Raw genomic sequence first — 20,387 nt, 5'->3', positions numbered from 1 at the left:
AATTTAAGTATCCATATTCTCTATTCTGTGACTGAAAAGCGTCAAAAATTAAGAAATGCAATATTTTAGGAAATCTTATACATTTAACTGAAAAATTCAACTCCCAAGTCAGTCTCCTTAGTCCCAGAAGACACAGACCTGGAAATGCTTATAAAATTCCTGAGTTTTGCATTTATATTCCACTGAGATCTACAGTTCTATTGAAGAGATTCTAGGATGAGAAATAGCCAAATCTGAACACCAGTAGATAAAACAGTCTTCCAGGTATATGCAGCATGAAGTTCCGAGATATTTCTCTCTCTCTCTGTGTATGTGTGTGTGTGTGTGTTGTTGAGGAGAGGGAGTTGTCGGAGACTGTTGTGTCTGGGAGATTGGATGTGAATGTATCGTATTGAGCAATGATGAGCCTGTATTTGCCTGACTGCAAAAAAGAGATGAAGTCTTCTTCACTTGAACTGAGCTCAGAACAAAATATGTGGTTTTAAAGTTTCAATTATAGGTGTCTGAATACATGATAACAGATATGTTAATTTGTCCTAGGAAGTATTTTTTATTGTAATATCCACAGTCTTACATTCAGAGACTTCAGTGCAAGCAATACCCTGTGATTCATCTTCAGCTATTTTCACTAGAAGGTTTGTTTTTTGACTACTGAAATGTTGGATGCTATTCTTATTGACACTAGTAATTGATTGGGTTTTGTGGTTGTTTTTCTAATAAAATTGGAGTCATTACTTATGGAGCAGCCCTCATACCTTTGTAGAATCACAGAATGGCTTGGATTGCAAGGGAACCCGATGATAATGAATCTCCAACACCTGCGCCACAGTCAGGGCTGCCAAGGGCACTAGACCAGGCTGCCCAGGGCCTCAACCAAACTGAACTTGAACACCTCCATAGATGGAGCATCCACAACTTCTCTGGGCAGACTGTTTCAACACCTCACCATCTTGTCTGGATACTCTTTCCTATCTGTTTTGATTCTCTTAATAACTACTTTGAAGCCTATTGCTTTTACATTTCCTTTGGAAACACAAATTCCTTATGTCTCCCATCTGCAAATTAATTCTTCATAAATACCACACATGGTTTGAACTGTGTTCACTGCACAGTCTTCACATTAGTCAAATGCTGGTTCTTTATAGACTATGACTAGAAGGAAGATTGCTGGGCAAACTCACAGTGCAAATACATAGTAAACTGCACTCCTCTTATCCTGGAAATAAAGGTTATTGATCAATGTCTGTATACTGGAGCAGTGGAGATAAAAATTGTAAACAATACTGTGAATACTGAGGTTGCTAGTGTATACTAAATGAAGATAAAGAAAGATATTTCTAAAATAATATATTTTGCTTATCAGTGCGTATGTCTTGAATAACATGGAAGAAAGTAATCTTTTTTTTTTTTTTTTTTTCCTTCTTGACTGTTGTATTCTAATTCATGTACTGCAAATGTGTGCAGTGATATTTTTTTAGCTAAGTTATTTTACTAAATTAAGCCCACTATCTCTTCTGTACAATCCAGTAATAACACTATAACTTTAAACTCAAGGAAGCTGACATGGATATTCACCAATACTTATGGAACCTGCATATGTATTTATTTTGTTTATTTAGAAAATATGATCTGATAGTTACTATAGAGATGTTTAAATAACAATAGTATTTGGATGCTGTTAAACTACAAATTCTTTGTTTTCTTACTAAGATTTTATTATCATATTATACATGTTTGAGGAGCAGCTGCACTTAGCCTGGTTCAATTACACATCATGAATACACAGTTACAAATGTGGAATAAAGCATATTTTCTGTTGGATGTTGCCTTTGAAGTAGAAAACCAAGACCACCTCAGACTTTCAGATGGTTTTTATTACATTGTCCTAACCCTTCACTTCTCATTATTATCACTTCTTGTCTTTAATCTTCAGATTATAATTTACTTTGATTCCATCATCATATATCTACTTCCACTTCCTTACCACACTTCTGTGGTATTTCTGTTGCTGACCTCATCCTTTTTGAACTAATAATTACTATTTTTTTCAGCACCAAAACAAATGGATCCAAATAAGAAAGTCCTTCCTTTGAGATTTGTACAATCTCATTTCTAGGGTTAGGTTAGAAGCTGATTCCTGAACCACAGAAGAGCTAGATAATTCTGTACAATGAGTTGAGCTCCAGACTTGAGCTTCATTGCATTTTCAACATCGTTTATAAGCCTGTTTCAAATGCTGTAAATGAGTTCTTTATCATTAGTTTACACTGGTGGAATTGAATGTCACTTCTATCTTTTCATTTTCCTACTATGGATTTGTCAGGTATAAGCTACCTATTTTATATAGCAGCATTTGATTTTCTGTATTTGTTAAGCACATAGGCAGGAAAAAGAAGAGCAAAAAGGTTTGGATTTTAGCTGGGTTGCTTGCTGTCTCTGTATACACAGAAAGCTTTGCTAAACATCTAGCTAGTTCGCTCAGTAACAGCTTGTTCCCATTCTGCAACTGTATTCTGAGATTTCATCCAAGGGAAGCTGTTTGCGATTCATTGCCTGAGGCACTAAATTAATGTTGTATCCGTATATTTATTAGCCATCTCCTCCTGTGGGATCTTCCCAAAGCAAATGCTTAAGTTGCCTGTTTATGTTTCTGAAGAACTTCAGATGGCAATCTGGTCCATCGAATTCAAGTCACATAAAGAACAAAGAGTAATACTGGGAGTACATACTCATTTGGGTTCCAATCCACCACAGTGTCAGATGGAACAGAATCAATAAGGAATAGAATCAAAAAGGAAAGAAGATAGCAATGTAGGTCCCACATTTTGCAAAATACCCCAGTGACTAGAGCTTTTCTACCATAATTGAGAGGTCATTATTTTAGATGTTATTTGAACTGAGGTTCATAAGATCCATATCTCCTGTATAGCAGATTTTGAGAGTGGGAGTTCTTGCCTTTTTATTGAAATATTTTGCATCCAGGAGGAAAGTAATGGCACGATGCAATTCCACTAAGAGCATACAGGTCATGGAGACTACATAAGAGCAAGAAGAAGGAGACCTCTGCTCCATCATATGATCAAGATTTAACTATCTGATCTTTCATAGATTAAATTTTTAAAATCTGTTTGCTCATTAGGATAAGCTCTACCTTTATCTGATGGTGTTTCTATAAGGATGGATATTCATCAAAGCTGAACAAAGCTGAATTTGTTGTGAAAGAAAAAAAAAGAGAGAACAGAAAAATACATAAGCAATGCTTTCAAAGTAAAGTGTGTTGCCTGATATAAGAGCAAAGTTAGAATTGCCACCATTAAACATAATACTTAAGTAATGCACAGATACAGCCTCAAATCATTACTGCTTCCGTCAGTGAGTTAATTAAGAGCTTCAAGATATGTCTTAGTTCTTAATTTGGTCTGTTAATTATAAGACTTCAATGACATTAAAATCAGTCGCTGACCACTGCAGTAATTTCATGTACATTAGGACATGTCTTTACTCTTGATGAAATAATGATGATTTAGTAGATTTCCATCCATCATCATTTGATTAATGAAGAAATGTCAGTTTTCTTTTAACTAGAAATGTCATTCTGTCTTAGTGTGGTTAAATTATGAAAAGCAAAAATAGTCATTACCAAATGTCAGAACATGATAAAATCATACCATATTGTAGAAAAAAACAAAACTTGCAAGGAAAGGTGCTGAACAGATTCAGCCTAAGAATACCTACCAAGGGCATTGTATATTTCTAATTAGAGTGACATACATTTTAATTTAAGAGAACTGAACTGGGTTTTCAATGTATAATTAAGTATGACTTCTGACAAAACTGTTACTACTATTACAAATTTACTAGTTAATAGCTTTGATGATGTCATTGACAGGTAATGATATTTATTACATTTTCATAACTTTAGTAACTGTTGCACCAGAGGAGCTTGTAACTGCTACAAGTCTTAAATGCAATTTTCGCTTTCCAGCTCTGTTTCCTCTTTGCAGCTAAATTTTATGCAAAGGACTGGACAAAACTCAACAGGTTCATTTTGTTTTATGGAGCTACTTGGAAAGAAGGAGTACTCATCCATTAACATATGATATAATGTTATGCTGGTCCATACTGTAAAGGAAAAATGGCATGAAAGGGGAACTAAATCAGGAATAGGATAGGCAATAGAACTGGGGAATTCAGATTCATAAAATAAATGTTTTGTTCGAATATTTGAAATTCAACCCATTGTTGATGAAATTCTAGATATCTCTGAAGATGCTTGCAAAAACCTGCGACTTTTGTTGAATTTCTGATTTCCTGTGGGTTACTGAGAAACTGTACTTTAGGAAATATAACTTCTAGTGATACATATATCTTCTATAATGTTTGTAAGCTATGTGTTGGAGACAAATATTAATTGCTAATAAAGTTATTACATACAATCTGTTACTTTCCTGGTAAATGTTTATTTGACAGTCTTCCTGAAGCATGACTACTGACGTAGAATCATAGAATTATATTATAGAATGGCTTGACCATCCAGTTTCAAGTTTCCTGCTACGTGTAGGGTTGCCACTCAGTAGATCAGGTTGCCGAAAGCCCTATTCAACCTGACCCTGAATACCTCCAGGGGTGGAGAATCTACGGCTTCTCTGGGTAATCTGTTCCAGTGCCTCACCACTCTCTGAGTAAAAAATTTCCTCCTAACATCTAATCTAATTTTCCTCTGTTTTAGCATAAAACCATTTCTCCCATCACTGTTCACCCATTTGAAAAATTGATCTCCCATCCTACTTAAAAGCTCCCTCCAAGTACTGGAAGGCCACAATGTGGTCCCTCCAGAGACTTCTCCAGGCTGAACAAGTCCAGCTCCCTCAGTCTGTCTTCATAAGAGAAATGCTCAGCCCTTTGATCATCTGCATGGGTTGAAACAAAAACTCTTTTTCTGACAATGATCTCAGCACTTAACATAGACTGTGCTTGCATCAGCTCAATTTGTGAAAATACTTACATGCAGCTTTCAGACGAATAATTTAGTTAATGTGATTATCAACCCTAATGAATATAGAAATAATATTTAAGGGGAGGAAAAGAAATCACACACACACAAACACATATACAAAGTAATAGAACAAAAAACCCTAGGATTACTAAGGATGGCTAATTTTTACAAGAATTCAGTGACTTGTATCTTATGTAGACATTAGAAGCTTGACCTACAGTTTCTTAAAATATTCATATTTTCAGTGTGTCTCACTGACAATTGTGCTGTTTTACCTTCTCAACCTCCCAGACCTTCTGCTGTTAATTCCCCACTTCTGTAATTGCCTACCAGAAGTGTTACACTGACTTTCTCAATCTGATTACCTCTTTAGCACTCAGTTCCAGCTCTTGGTATCTCAAATCGAGTATAGTGTGCCTAGCAGTCTGTGAAACTCCAACCTAGTTCATTCAAAGCTGTTTTGCATGTGATGCATATGTTATCAGGATGTGATCATTATAGCCTTTGGATTTAACTTAGAAGTTCTTTTCATTTAGCACCCCTGGAAAGTGTTACAGTACAATGGCCTATATTTGTTGTCTGAAAAATAAGGAATTCTAAGTTTTCTTGGAGCTGGTTGAGATATACCTCATCCCACAAAGCTCAATGCATTTGAAATAATCTTTCTGTCTTGCACCTCTTTCCATTATGTATGTATATATGTTCAAGTGATTCTCTTCTTTCCCTCCCTCCCTCCCTCCGTCCATCTTCCTTCCTTCCTTCCTTCCTTCCTTCCTTCCTTCCTTCCTTCCTTCCTTCCTTCCTTCCTTCCTTCCTTCCTTCCTTCCTTCCTTCCTTCCTTCCTTCCTTCCTTCCTTCCTTCCTTCCTTCCTTCCTTCCTTCCTTCCTATTTCTATCCTTCCTTCCTATCCATTCTTTCTTCCTTTCTTCCTTTCTTCCTTTCTTTCTTTTTTTTCTGTTTCATATCTCCATACATTTGTTTACATAAAGAATTCTTCTGCTTTTTCACCCAAGGGTATTGTAGAATCCTAGGGTATCTTAAGTTGTCAACTAAGCATGCTAATACTTTTTGACATTCCATGACCCCCGAGGAAAAATGTAGAAATGCATTCTGGTTTTACATTAACTAAGTCTTCAATTTATGCAAAACTGACAGACAAATGGAGTGGAAGTGATATATAAGTGAAATATAACTAGACACCCTATCTAATAAACTGAAATTTATTTTGCCATCTCTATGGAGAAGGGTGTTTCCAATAGCAAAAGAAGTCTCTAAGTATGAAATTTTCCTTTTACTATTGTTATTTATTTATTTATTTTCTAGAGAGAAGGTAGTTTGGGGTTCAAGAGCACACTTGGCAAACAAGAATAAAGATTTATATAAAGCAAATAACAAATCCTTTTCTGATGATGTCAGGAATGACAAGAGAATATATGGTGCTGAATCCTTATAAATCTTTGGCTTCCTTTTCTTCTACATCATTCCTTATGTAAATATTTACACTTGCAAAGAAAATGTATAAAATGTAATCATTTTAAAAGACATGGATGATTCATAGGGGAATATAATTCACATTATTATAAAATAAGAAGGATCCAAGGTAACAGTTCTAAAGTCTGTTTCCTTGGCTGCCTGTTTTCATTGGCTGCTGAAGGGAGTTAAATGACTCATGTAGACTAGATTGCAGCTTTCAGATGGATAATTTAGTTAAGACGATTACCAACTCTAAAGTCTGCCTAGAACAAGATTTAAGTCAAAGTTAGGTGTAATAAATCCACCCTTATGCCCTTAGGTCCCTTAGTTGCTTTTGAAAATCTTAGAATTAATCACATTCTTTTCAGAAAGATAAAAGGAACTCAACTTTTGGCAGAAGTAAGCATCTTTTATCTATAACCCCAAAGTTTATGATGTGCCCACAAAGCATAAAATGTGATACCTTTCCAGCATTTCAAATCATGCTCCTAATTTTTATCCCAGAAAGTTGGATCTGAAAGTAACTTTTAAAATTCATTTCATTATATGAGTTTTTCTGCTTTGTAGCTCACAGTGTGCCTTGATCATGAGCTTGTTTGCTAGCCTATATTCACTTGCAATTTTGTATTTGCCTGCCTCCATTATCTCTTTGCTGGTATAAAGCTTTTTGAACTTTCAGTCACTCTTCCCATTAATAACTGTGATATGACACATTCCCTGAAATGAAACTTTGTATATAAACATCTCAAAATCTTGAAAAATGACTCAAGGTTTGAGTAACCGAATATACTGTATAGCGCAGCTAATCTGTCTCTCTCCTTAATGCTGGCTACAGGTCCATAGGACTTCTTCAGTCTGGAAAATTATGTTCTAAAGGAACCAGACATTTCAGTGAGTCTAAATTTAAAGTCAGAAGATAATCACTAAAGCCGATCTATTGGAATTACTTATCTGAGTCAAAGTAATTCAGGTGCAGTGAAACACTTCTAATTTTAAATTTAGGAGCAGTGAACAGTGAGTGGGATTCTTTGGCATAGCACTTAGTTGATACCACTCTCTCCCTCTCATTCTTTCTGCTTTCCGACTTCATCCTTTTAAAGCATGTTTCAAAAATCCAAGTGCTGATGGTCTTAGATGAAAACTGTATCATTAACAAAGCTGAAAACAAATATAGTTACCATGAAATATGACACAATTATAAACATTAATTTTATAAACATTATAAACATTAATTACTATTTCTAAAATTCTGTAGTGGGATGCCACAGAACATGGTAAGTGTTGCAGAGATTAGAAGGTTGATAAAGCCATCAAATGCTTGATAAAGTAAGACTTGTATGGATTTTCCTTAAAGTTGAGTTTGAAAAGATTTATGTAAATAGATGCTATTTGGGTTACTCAGGCACAGCAAAGGCAGGAGAAAATTAAATGGAAAGTTTTAATATGGGTGTATGGAGGGCTTGTGCATTTCTTTGGTTTTCAAAACTGGGGGAAAAAAGAGGAATCATTAGTTGTTCTCCCATGGTGTCTGAAGACTAAATTCTTTCCAAACTTGCAGAAATCAGTACTCTCAGTAACATGCATATGAAAATGTCACTTTTGCGTTTCCTCATAAATTTCACAATATCACAGTATCGCGCGAGTTGGAAGGAACCTTAGAGATCATCGAGTCAAACTCCCAGGATTTGAGCCTTCTGTGTAGCAGAGCAGCACTTTTACCACTTGCGCCATGGGGGGGATTCAAACCCAGGCCTCTGGTGTTGCAAGCGGCACTTCTACCACTGTGCCACCACCACTTTAAGTTTTACAGTACATTTGAGAATTGTTAGTAGTTTTGGAATTATAAACATGAGGATCTCTAATAAATGTATTATTTAAAATTCTAGAATTAAGATAAGACTAAGTAAGATATAAGCAGTTTTTGAGAGACAAAGATTTATATTCTTTACGAAACATTATGGAATGATGTTTTCTATGTGTTACACTTTATCCAGATATGAACTGAACAGTTGTAGTGAAAGTCCTAAGATGGGAAATCTTAGACGGTGGTGAATGGAGTTAATTAAAACCAGCAGGCAACTGGACCCTAGTGGTCAGTAATGGGGTCTGTCCTGTTTGATATCTATTGATGACCTGAATGAGAGGATTGAGCACATCCTCAGTAAATTTGCAGATGTCACCAAGTTTGAACAAAGTGTTGACCTGCCTGTGAGCAGAATGATCCTACAGAGGGACCTGGTGTGAACTGGGTCTGTTTAGCCTTGAGAAAAGAAGACTGAAAGGGGACCTGATCCAGGTCAATAAAATATCTAAGGTGTGGGGGGCAAAGTGGCGAGGCCAGACTCTTTCCAGCAATGTGTGGAGACAGGACAAGGGGAAATAGCCAGAAATTGGAGCACAGGAAAAATGTGTGCAAGATCTTTTTCACGGTGAGGGTGACAGAGCACTGGAACAGGCTGCCCAGGGAGGTGGTGGAGTCTCCTTCTCTGGAGATATTCAAGACCTGCCTGGACACCTACCTGCACGACCTGGTGTAGGGAGCCTGCTTTGGCAGGGAGGTTGAACTCGATGATCTCTGGAGGTCCCTTCCAACCCCTGTGATTCTGTGATTCTGTGAAGTGCTGGGTCTTGCACTCTGGCCACAACAACCCCAAGCAATGCTACAGGCTTGGGGCAGAGTGGCTGGAAGACTGTGTGGAAGAAACAGACCTGAGGGTGTTAGTCAACTCTCAGCTGAACATGAGTCATCAGTGTGCTCAGGTAGCCAAGAAGGCCAACAACATCCTGGTCTATAGCAGTGTCATAAAACCATGACAAGCAGAAATATTTTTGCTAGCAGTAGCAATGAGGTGATTGTCCCCCTGTACATTTCTGTGAGGATGTACCTCAAGTACTCTGATCAGTTTTGGGCCTCTAGTGAGGAGTTTGGAGGACATGTCTTAAGAGAAGTAGCTGAGGGAATGGGATACTTTCAGTCTGGAAAAGAGGAGACTCAGGGGAGGCCTTATAAATCTCTACAAACTACCTGAAAGGAGGTTGTGGTGAGGTGGTGATTAGTTTCTTCTCCTGCATAACTAGCGATAGGATGAGAGGGAATGGCCTCAAGTTTTGCTAGGGTAGATTCAGTTTGGTTATTAGGAAAAAAAAATATTCTCCAAAAGATTGGTCAGATGCTGGAATGGGATGCCCAGGGAGGTGGTAGAGTCACTACCCTTGGAGATGTTCAAGAAAAATTTAGATGAGTACTAAGGGATGCAATTTAGTGGGGAGATATTGTGGATAGGTGGATGGTTGGACTGGATGCTCTAGGAGGTCTTTTTCATCCTTGATGATTCTGTCATTATATGAAGTTCCCAACAGAGAGAATTGTGAATCTGGCAAATTATTAAATTAAGAATTGAAACAAGTAAATAATTAAATAAATAAATAACACTTCTACTGTCACAGATTAGAAATTTTGATTGTTAGTTATTGTAATAACTGTAGGTATAATAAATAAATAATAATAATGGGCCAGCCAGTAGTAATAACCAAAGTGATATGTTCTTATAACACATGTAATGATGATATTAATATCTGTTTTTGTAATTCAGACTAGGACTGTATCTCTCATAGATTTTATTGATACAGTAAGGCGGTAGTCTAAAACTGTAAAGAACAGTTTGTGTAAGAGCAGATTTAATAGTGCAAGTAAGTTGCTGAAATGGTGGCAGAGCCACAGTGTACAGGTCAGACGTGCTGATTCTTTAAACACATACACGGTTTTGCACTTGGAGAAAAAATGTACACTGGCATACTAGGTAGACTCAGGAAAAAGAACATATCAGGATGCTTTTTGCTTTTGTTAGCTGAATATTGATCAATAGAAATCTTGACTCTTGGTATACAAGAAGATTCCACACTAATAAAGAAATGCATGCACGTGTTAATAGGAAAATATATATGTTGTGAGAGCATGCCTTGAATGAATTAATCCCATCAGATTTAAGTAGTAAACTCAGATGTTGGACTATGAGGAAGATTCCCTTAAGGACTCTACAGTCAGTGGGCTGGACTACACACCTCAAAGAAGTTTCCTTCAGGTGCAGCTTCAGTCTAGAAATACTAACCTCGTTGTCCTTTGAGCGGTCAGGTAATTTTGTGCAACAGGACTTCTAGTGCAGAGATGAAAATTCAGTTATAAAAGCAAGACTGGGTGTACTTATGTCTTTGTTTTTTTCTGAAAGCAATAACTTAATTCCAAATTTCCACACAGAAATGTGTTTCAGTCTCAACAGCAGAACTGAATTTACTGGTTAACACAATTTCAGGCAGGAGCAGGTTACATTTCTAAAGGTAAGTTAATAATCTTGATAAATTTACTACAACTTTACTGAAGGGGCAGAATGTTACAAGGGTAATTGAAAATGTTCAATGTACTTGTTATTTTATGTTAGTGTTCTTGTCGTAGAAGGCATGACTAACCTCTCTCAACATCCATTCTCTCAGACTTTGTTTCCTAATTAATAAATAAAATTAGTAAGCACCTCTCATGCTGCTTTCCAAAATGAAATGTGACACAATTTTGAAATGAGGTTTGACATCAATGATTTGCTTTAATACTTGCTAAAATGGGCACAGGTTCACCTGACATATTGGTAAATAAGTTTGAAGATTCCTTGAATTGCAAAAATGCCCAAGGCAATCAAGTTATTCAGCAATTAAGGTAGAATCGTTCAATTTTCTCATTAAAAAAAAAAAAAAAAAAAAAAAAAAAGTACTAAAAATTATTAGCTACATTAGGTACATGTAACCTGTCACAAAATGAAGTATGCCAAGCCTAGGCAACTCTTGCTTATGTACTCTGATCATTCGATTTCATAATATTCTTTAATAATAAATAGCAAACTTTGTAATAGATTTGGATGTTGAGTGCTGAACTTAGGAACTTGTCTTTTTTATTTATCAACTCTAATAGCTTTTATATCTGACAAATCATACAATGAGAGATAATGGCCATATGTTGCACCAGAGGAGGTTCAGGTCAGATGTTATGATTTTTTTTTTTTTTTTTTTTTTTTTTTTTTTTTTTTTAAAAAGAGTGGAAATGCATTGGAACAGGCTGCCCAGATATGTGGTGGTGTCACTGTCTCTGGAGGTTTTCAAGAAATTTGTGGGTCATAGAATTATAGAATCATTAAGGTTGGCAAAGACCTCTAAGATCAAGTCCAACACTCCACTTGCCAGCAATATTGCCCACAAAAACATGTCCCTAAGCACATCTATCCTTTCCTTAAACACCTACAGGGACAGTGACTCTGCCTCTTCCCTAGGCAACCTGTTCCAGTACTTAACCTAGATGAGGTATTGAGGGATATGGTTTAGAGGGCATGGTGGTTATAGGCTGTCAGTTGGACGAGGTTATACTAGTAGTCTTTTTCAACATTAACAATTCTATGATTCTATGCAGAGGTAAACAGAAATTAGGATAAAGCAAGATATATTTATTTGTTACAGAAAACACTGGACTAACTTGGATTCTTTAAGAGGTAAATTATTTTCTGAATCAGTAGCTCCCTTAAACTAGTTAAAATATTTGATACTGTAATGTGGAAGTATTATAAAAGTTTGGAGAACAATGTAAAGCACACATGTAATTTTAAACGAGTATGGCAGAGATCACGTCAGTGAATTTCTTACAATGTTTCATGAATGATATAGCTTAGCATTTTTGAACCTATAAGGTTGAGTCTTAATATGGGGTAAAAACATACAGCTGGGAGGTAGAGTGAGGTATCATTTGTGGAGATTTAGCAACTCTAAGGTCTCAGCACCAATAATAGGATGACGTACAATAATACAAAGTTTAAGGTCATAAATTGAGCTTTAGGGGTAATTAATGGGACAATTACGGGTAAGGATAGATTATTATGTTGTTAGAAAAGAATTGGAAAATCCATAGCAAAATAGAAATGCCTGAAAATATGTCTAGAATATGAGTAAGCTTTCAGGAGAAAGAACAGTTGAATATTAGGTACTGCAACACCTGCACTGCGTCTAATGACATCTTCACATTATAGTTATCATTACTATCTTTTGAATAGTTATTGTAAGGGAAGAAGTCCTAGATAGTTTAAGACAGATCTTGGCCTACTAAGACATTTAATGATGTGATTTAATAGTTAGTTTCAGAAATCTTCATTTGATGACTTGAACTGCTCCTTCTAGTCTCTCTCAGACAGAATCACACATAAAGTTTTCTTTTGGTCATTAGCAAAACCAGCCTCCTGCCTCTTTCTAGCTTTGAAAATATTGCCCAGGGCTTCTATACTGAGACATTCGATTAGAATTTTAAAGAAAGTGAATTCTTCTCATCGTTTCTTGTTTCAACTTTTTCTTGAAAAATTTACATCTGTAAGTTTTAAGCCTCTTCAATTCTTTTACTTTCAAATACTGTAATTACAACATTGTCATGCACCCATGTGTTCAGCACTCTGGTTCTCTTTTGAAGGCAGTGATACTGAGTCAATGATTTTTGGTTTGAGTTTACTTTTCAAAAGTATGACATTTACATTCTAAAGATGAAAACAACATAGTTTTCCTATTAAAGGTAATCAGATCATGGCATATAAACTGCTAGATGATATGCTCTGGCCTAAGTAGGCACACAGTTGAAATAAATAATCATAAAAGCTTCTTGAGAGAGGGAGAGAGGGAGACCTGATTGTAGCCTTTCAATATACACAGAGGGGCTATAAGAAAGAAGGAAACAGAGTCTTTAGCAGGGTATGCAGTGACAAGATAAAGGGAAATGGGTTCACACTAAAGGAAAGAAGAATTAGGTTGGATAAAAGGAAGAAGTTATTTACAATAAGATTGATGAGGCACTGGACTGGGTTGCCTGGAGATGCGGTCAATCTCCTGTCCCAAAGATATTCAACATCAGGCTGGATGGAGCCCTGAGCACCTGTAGGTATCCCTGTTCATTGCAGGGGAATTGGACTAGATTATCTTTAAGGGTTCCTTCCTACTCAAACAATTCTATGATTCTATGATTTTTTTTATTATTGTCCCAAGGACATCCAACTCCTAAAATGTATATGTGTATGTGAAAGAAACCTCACCACCATGAAACAAATAAACAAAACCAAAAACAAACAACAACAAAAAACAGACAAACAAAACAAAGACATGAGTTCCAGTTCCTGTGTAAGTGACTTATTAACACTTCTAAGTCAGAATAGAATGCTAACAAGGCAGATAGATATGATATAGAATGCCAGTTAAAAAATAAAAAGCTATTTCTCAACTAAGGGGTAAAAGAGAAAACTGTAAAATGAAAAAGAGGATAAAATAAGATGATCTTAAGGTTCCTATCCAACCCAAACTATTCTAGAATTCTATGAAATGTGTAGCACATTTTAGTTCCTCTGTAATTACATTAAACTGCAGTATGTTGCAGAATACTTCTGTTTATAAAGAGATATAATTAGCTCCAGACATTGATTCACTGGAATGAAAGAGTCTCAGTTTCAGACTGCTGTTAAGTGGGTGCTTTACATTAAATTTAGACTGTAAAATTTAATTTCAGTAGACATTTGTTCTGGTATCAACAAGATTCTCTCTTAAAATATACTTGACCATCAATTCTAAAAATCTGTGTCAGAATTGTCCAAGCTCAGTCATATTCATCATTTAGCTGTGTCAAATAATATTCACTGAAATCTCTCTTATGTAGAAAAGCCTAAAAAAAGAGAGGAATATGTAATTTACATCCTCTTATCCCTGAATACTTCACATCCAGGGGACTGTAAGACTCCTCTGGAACATGAGATCTCTGTGGTCAAATCCTAACAAAAATGTGTGAATGGCTGTTGTTCCACACACAGGAAGAGAGAAGTGCTTTAGTTATTGAGGAATTGTCCAGAAGAACAGAGGCAGCAATTCATTCCACTGTCATTTTGAAGCAGAGTATTGCTCATTCATTTCCTCTCCAAGAAAAAAATGAAGCCACACCTTAAAGAGGAAGATCCTGGAAATACCAATCCTGAAAGAAAACAGACATTTTTCTATTACATATGGCTAAATAAAGACTAGATTAAGTGTCTATCAAATTTGCTTCTGTATTTCATTATGTCCACTATCATATCCTGAATAAATTTCTATTATAATGTGGTGAATGTCACATGCTTATGAAGATGCCAAGTTTTAAACATGAAGTGAAACTTCAGATAGCATGAAGAAGTTGTAAGATCATTAGGATGTGAAGACAGTAATATTTAGCTAGATTGCACTAGATAAATATTCCCACACTATCCCACACTTTGGGATAAAGGAAAAAAACACACCTTTTTATGTTTTTGATGATTATGTAGTGTGAAAGAAAAATAAACAAATGCAACTTCTAAATTAGAAGGATTTCATCACAGCTGTTAGGCTGTTAGAAACATACATAAGTATTATTAGATGCACTCTTCATTTGAAATTCACATTTAACTTATTCAACCATTAAATTGATGAGACAAATGACAAGAAAAGTGGAAGAAACAATTTTATTTTTATTTGAGAAAGAAACAGAGCACAAAAGTGATTGAAACTTATCATACGAGCAGCTTCCAAATGAAACAAACATAAATCTTCTTCAAGAAATTTACCTGGATCTGTCTTGTGCTTGAACTTAATAAGTATCAAAGTGTATTACTTCAACTTGAGATGTGTGATAAGCAGTGGAAAAAAAAGAAATAAAAATAAAAATAAAAATAAAAATAAAAATAGCCTTAACTACTGCAAATACAGACAACCCTGTGAAATACAAGCATTTTATAATGGTGTAGAATGAAGTAATCTTTTGTGCAAAGAATTATGCTTCAAAATCTGATTAAATAACATGGAAAGGAGAAAAATAAAACCCAGTATCAGCTATCTTTTAGACATAAGTCTTTCCAGCAACTTTATGAATTGATTCTCTCAGGTGAGAAAACGACCAGCCTCATGCTGAGGGACTCTGGTATAAAATTCAGAATAAAAATGTTTGGTTGTGGAAGAACAGTTAATCTCTTGTCTTGTGATTGTCACATGCTGGTTTTCTATAAATAAAGATGATGTCAGTTATTAGAAGATTTTTCTTATCCTTTCTTTTCTGCTTCAAAAACAAATAGCGTGGATACATCTGGAATAATTTTTGTGTTTATGGAAATGATGAAGTTGTGAGGCTCAGATTTATTGTATGATATGTTAAATCGAGAACATTAATTTAAAATGCATGTTTTGGAATCTGGACAAGAACGCACATATTGAGCAAGTGAAATGATGAATATCTGAAGGTAGGACAATTCACCTTTATGTATGATTTATTACATTACTGAAAATTATTTGAAATAATAACTTCTGTAAAAGAAGATACTGAAAAGCATACAACATGGTAATGTTTCAAAACTGATTGGATACCAGAAGAAGAAGATATCCTACCAGAAGTCAGAAATACTAAAACATGCTGTAAAGTAACTAAACACCTAATTCTAAATATCATGTCCTGGAATAAAATTTTAGCAAACTACTACAATCCTGAATTAAGCTTACTTCTAACTGTGAATCTATACAGTGAAGATGGTAATGGGGCATGACATAATAGCCACAAGCATGGAGAATGAGATCTCTACCAATGAAGCTTTTGCATTGTCAGAAACTTGATCACGTTTGAATTTACTGCCCATAAAGAGAGATTTATTAGGATAGTTCATTCCTTCCATAGCAACTCAAACATGCGGAATCTTAAAGTGATATACAAGGTAATGCTGCTTGAAGACTGATGTCAAAACAATTCACATGTTTCACTGTGACAGGACAGCCTTTCATATCTGCTAAATAAGTGTGCAGCTGAAGCAATGCATGCTGGCTATTTGGAAGTCAGCTGGCAACCAGAGGAAAATCCATTACCACAGCAAACTGTTAGTGGCAAAGCTGGAAAGACACTGTGATGTTTTGATTTCATTCTCTACATGACAATAATGCTTTGATACTCAGATCCTATAAAATCTTACTTTTATTATTTCATATTGTCATTTTTTCAGAGATGTCAGGTTTGTCTTGAACAATAACTACAATATTACAAAAACCAAAAACAAAGAGGGAACGAAGGGAAAAATAAATACATTTTCCAGATGTGTTGAGAAACCCTTGAATAATTCAGATAATAGGGATAGTCTTGTTCTTCTCCTCAGATTCTGAGAATAAATGTTACCAATCATGCTCAAAAAAATAACTACTGGGAATACAATGCTTCCCTGTTGGGACTTGCCTGAAGACACTAACAGTTGGAAGGACTCTCCCTAGGAGATATTGTTGGTGTGTGTTTTGTCTTTTTTTTTTTTTTTTTTAATTAAATTGTCTTTGGAAAGATAAGAAAGTTGATGTCATGAAAGAGCTGGTATCTTTGCAAATAGAAGAAAAATTAAGACACAAATGATAAAGTTTCCCATCACTATTAGAAGTCAGGAAGAGTATCTTAATGAAGAAAGCAAGTTGTCCAAACAGACAATACTTCTTTTTGTTAGACATTCTTTATGACAGATTTAGATACTGATGAGATCTCAGAGGCACAGCATAGCCTAAAGACAATCAGATTTGCTATCAGTCTTCATCTATCTAATGAAGGCTTATAGCCCTTTAATACCTGTATGAAAGTAAGTGATTCTTTACATCTCTTCTTGTATCAAGTCTGTCTATATGAATCAAGTTGTGACAACGATTGCTGAAAGCATGTATGTCTGATATTTTGTATGACTGTCATCAAAGTAGATAAACCTTCAACTTTTCTTGAGGGCAGCAGCTGGCTTTCTGCTTTCCTTGGCTTTCTCTTGTGTGAGATGAGCAGGGTTTATTCACATCTGTGGAAATCCAGCAAACAAAGAAGAGATATTTCTTGCTGATAGTTAATTCTGCTTAGGAAAACAGAAAAATCATTGGAAAATGCACATCAGGTTTGCTTAGGGAAAGCTGCTGTGTTGCACCCATGGCATAGAAAATAAATAGCTCTTTAGCCTGGAGATGTTGATCTTCAAATTTTTTGAGCAATTTCTCCCTCAGCATGTATTCATTCCCAATCCCACTCAAGGGCTGGCACCTGGAGCTGTTGCTAAGTGGTGTATCTGCCACATGGTGGAAACATAATATTGATTTTTAGGAAAATCAATTCCCAGTTTTACAAGATCAAAACCAGAAGGTAGCAAAAGAGAGGCTGGACTTTATTACATAATGATAATCATTATGCTATACAGATTTTTGAAAGAGATGCATGGCTAAGAGACATTATATTGATTTACTAGTAATAAACTCTGCCTGTTATGGTTCTAACTGAGATGCTTGAATCTCTAGATATAACACTATTGATCACAAGCAGCAAGTACTTTCTTATCTGTAAATAAAGAATTCCATTCTGTTTTTTCAGCAACTCAAATTGGTGAAAATGTGAAGAAGCACAAAAGGATGCCAGATGTCATTGCAGCAGTTATTAGGGAAGAAAAAAATAAAATAAAATAAAATAAATCCAAGTAAACTTTGAACTATCTGAAAACTATGAGAATCAAAACTGCAAATGGATTCCTTGGACAGCATTATTTAAAAAGATAATGTGACCAATTTCTGCTGAATCCCCATTAAAAATCAAAATACATTATTATTTTTCTTTAATGGATGAATATGACTACTCTCACTAATTGTTTAATGGCTTTAAGTGGGGGTGAAGTGAAAAAAAAAAAAAAGAGTCTCATAAATTGGAAAGATATTATTAGTAAAAACAATTTAAAGGGCAAATGAAAATAATGCATATGCCAATATAACATTAGTACACATACTGAAATACATTTGTGATAGTAGATACATTAAAGTATTTATTACACCTTTGTAAGATGCTTTTTTTTTTTTTTTTTTTTTGCTACATGATTAGTCCATGAAAGAAAAGCTATAACCAGAGTAACAGTACCAACCTAAAAACAATTTATTCTCGTCAGGCAGACCCTCCTCTGCAAATGCATTTAAACATGTTGATGTAATAACCTAAGACTTTGTTACAATAGCTTAACACAATTTTGTCACTTATAGAAACAAACAAAACTTATTTAGGCAAGCAACAGACCTGCTTATGTACACCCATCTAAATGCATTAAACCAAAATAATTTGTTTATAAATGGTTTTGACTCTGAAATAAACTGCCCTAATTCAGACTTCTCTGTTAAGATCCTGATTCAAAGCTCACTGAATCATTTGAAGTATTCTCACAGACTTTAATAGGTTAGGCATCAGTTCCAGATCAGCGAATGTTTGTAGTGCATTTTGAGTTCTTGGATGAAAGGATTCATTTAATCGCAACCTGCAATTATTTTATTATAATACAGAATTATTCTTGCTTCTTTCCACCTATCTTACTGTGAAAGTATTATACTGTGTAAATGCTGTTATTGTTTTTTTTTTCTTCTTTTTCCAGATACACATCAAGAAATCTGAACAAACAGTAAAATAAATAAATAAATAAATAAAATGAAAGAAAAGTACAGAAGTTTAGTTTGTTAGCACTTGCAACTTTAGTACAATATGGAGATTGACAAGCAATATTTTGAAAGTGTTACTTTTGTTTCTCGAATCCAGGAAATATTGTGTCTGACACTAAATACAGGGAGTTTTAAATGGCCATTTTGAATAAATTGAGAAAAAGTTCCTATCTTCACTTAAATACTGGAGTGTAAACAATGCATATTTTACATTCACTACTCAGTTCTAATGTGGTCATCCCTAAGTTGATTTCATCTTCCTTTTGATGAACTTGTTGTTATACCTGAGAGAATGATGATTTGGGTCAAAGGTGCTCTGTGAAAAATGGTCTTGGTCTAGTATCATATCTGTCATGTATTGCTAAATAACTTTTAGCAATACCCAATCTAGCATTCTATTACTCACAAGTTTGGCAATCCTTGTGTGAAGACACAGAGAAAAATCACAAAGGCAGATCAGCTAACACTTTTCACATTGGTTTAACATTTTAGCATGCAGAAACTAGGCCTCACCAAAAGGCAGACTAGAACTGCTGACACCCAAATCAAATTACCTTGCCAGTCCTGAAATGTTAAAAATATGCATATATTATTATTATTTTTATTATTATTATTATTATTACTACTATTATTTTCACAATCTGGGTGCTATGTGGGGAATTAGGAGGCATATGACTTTCTGGGTCAGAAATTTCACTATCTGAGTAATATACAACCTTTTGCACAGCAGTGACCAGAATAGGAAGATCAAAGCTGAGTTAAGTCTGGAAAGGAAAGAGAGAGAAAAGGGAGGGAAGAAAAGGAAAGAGGAGGAGAGGAGAGGAGAGGAGAGGAGAGGAGAGGAGAGGAGAGGAGAGGAGAGGAGAGGAGAGGAGAGGAGAGGAGAGGAGAGGAGAGGAGAGGAGAGGAGAGGAGAGGAGAGGAGAGGAGAGGAGAGGAGAGGAGAGGAGAGGAGAGGAGAGGAGAGGAGAGGAGAGGAGAGGAGAGGAGAGGAGAGGAGAGGAGAGGAAAAAAAGCAAAGAAATCTATTGCAACTACGAATCTATCAGTCTCACCTCTGTGCCTAAGAAGATCATGGAGAAAATCCTCCTGGAAAATATGCTAAGGCACAGAGAACATGGAGAAGTAGTTGATGACAGTCAGCATGGCTTCACTAAGGGAAAACTGTGCCTAATAAATCTGTTGGCCTTCCATGATGGGGTTAGAGTTTTTTGTGGATAAGGAAGAGCAACTGACATTATCTACCAGGACATATGCAAAGCACTTGGCACTGTCCAGCCCAATATCTTTGGACATTTAAAATTGTTCTGAATGTCATACTTATTTTTAATTGGACAAACAAAGATATGAGAGATAGATCACTCAACAAATAAGGAATTGGCTGGATTTGCG

General features: G+C 35.5%; 1 non-coding gene across 1 annotated transcript; it reads left to right on the top strand.

Moving 5' to 3' along the window:
• The first annotated feature begins 208 nt into the window (after window positions 1-208).
• LOC140247538 (small nucleolar RNA U2-19) lies at window positions 209-289 on the top strand. The gene has a single exon (XR_011902716.1). It is a non-coding gene; the product is annotated as a small nucleolar RNA U2-19 (small nucleolar RNA).
• The last annotated feature ends 20,098 nt before the right edge of the window (window positions 290-20,387 follow it).

Source organism: Excalfactoria chinensis, chromosome 1, assembly GCF_039878825.1.
Source record: "Excalfactoria chinensis isolate bCotChi1 chromosome 1, bCotChi1.hap2, whole genome shotgun sequence".
Taxonomy (NCBI): Eukaryota; Metazoa; Chordata; class Aves; order Galliformes; family Phasianidae; genus Excalfactoria; species Excalfactoria chinensis.
The sequence above is the reverse complement of the archived record's forward strand: the minus strand, read 5'-3'. Positions and strand labels throughout refer to the sequence as shown.